Genomic DNA, 1720 nt, shown 5'->3' with positions numbered 1-1720 from the left:
ATGTATATCATATTTGCTGCAAAATGTCTTTCCTTTCTCAGTTTATGGTCTACAACTTCTAGTATAAAAACTATAAGGCCAGGCATGGTGGCTCATGTCTGTCATCTCAGAGCTCTGGGAAGGCAAGGCGGGTGGATTGCTTGAGCTCCCCAGTTCGAGACCAGCCTGAGACAGAGCAAGATCTTGTCTCTAAAAAATAGCCAGGCATGTGGTACATACATGTCTGTCGTCCCAGCTACTCCACAGGCTGAGGCAAGAGAGTGCTTAAGCACCGCAGTTTGAGGCTTCAGTGAGCCATGATGACATGACTGCACTCCAGCCAGGGAGACAGAGAGAGTCCTTGTCTCAGAAACAAAAAAAAAAAAAAAAAGAAATTATGGTAGAAGAGGCTATATTAAGTAACATAACAGTATGTAGTTTGGCCCCCAACGGCATTAAAAAAATACTGTAGGTCTCTCTCATCTTTTCTCCTTCATCAGAAAGACCTAATTCCAGGTCTCTTTGGAAGTGCTCTAAACGTTCTCTTTGTTCTTTCTAAATAAAATGTATTTGTTGGCTCAGTGCCTAGGTAACTCAACAGGTAGGGCACCAGCCACATACACCAGAGCTGGCCAGTTCAAATCCAGCCCAGGCCTACCAAACAACAATGTCAACTACAAAAAATAAAAAGAAAAAAGTAGCCGGGTATTGTGGTGGGTGCCTGTGGTCCCAGCTACTTGGGAGGGTGAGGCAAGATAATCACCTAAGCCTAGGAGCTGGAGGTTGCTGTGAGCTGTGATTCCACAGCCCTTTATTAAGGGTGATAAGTAAGATTTTTTCTGTACAAAAAAAAAAAAATATATACATATATATATATATAATGATCACCATTAAAATCATCAGAAAAGGGTGGAGCCAAGATGGTGGACTGCAACTAGCTTTTTACAGAAGGTCCCGTCCAGAAGGAGACTTAAAGGACAGAAGTTTAGCAAGTTAGCTGATGATTTGGAGCAGAGCCAAGAGAGAAGATTGAAGAGCACACTTCAACCTTCCTGAGGTGAACTGCCACCCCCAAAATACAACCAAAAGGTTCAAAATCCACCACCAAGTGGACAGGAGTCCCCTCCCCCACAATAAGGGCTCCTGGTTTACTCCATGCAAACAAGCGAGCAGAGTTCAAACTTCTTCCCACTCTATCCCACGGGAGAGACCCCCTAAAAAATGGACCTCCTATCCCCGCTGGCCACGGCACCCTCCGGCCAGGCATAAAACTGTAAAACTTAATAAAACTGTATATATTCCCCACCTGCAACATTGAACTGCAAGGAGTCCCCACCCACCCACTCCGAGGTCTCAAGGTTTGTTACCTATGGAATCCAGATTCTTGGTCATCTTCTTGAGAGAAGTGGAGGGGGTAAGGGCTGGTGCTGTTCTGTGCTGACTGTGTTACAGGTATGAGGAGAGGAAAGTCGGCTCAGGGGACGCCAATATAGCAACAGTGGCATCCTGAGCTGCAGGATGACGCCATTCCAACCCCGTCTCTCTGGGCAGACAGAGGTTCTGGACAGCAACCACAGGCAAAACACAGAGAACTTTCATAAGTGAAGCACCAGCCCTCAGGGTGTAATCTCCCTCAGACAAAGGCAGTGGGTGGGCAGAGGCTAGAATTGACACCTGAGTGTAAATTGCTGTTTGTCTGCTGCCCAGAGCTGAATGCAAGGACTTGCAGAGAAATCTAGCT

This window comes from Otolemur garnettii, unplaced genomic scaffold (genome assembly GCF_000181295.1).
Source record: "Otolemur garnettii isolate 467f Iridium unplaced genomic scaffold, OtoGar3 scaffold00072, whole genome shotgun sequence".
Taxonomy (NCBI): Eukaryota; Metazoa; Chordata; class Mammalia; order Primates; family Galagidae; genus Otolemur; species Otolemur garnettii.
This window is presented reverse-complemented; position numbering follows the sequence as displayed.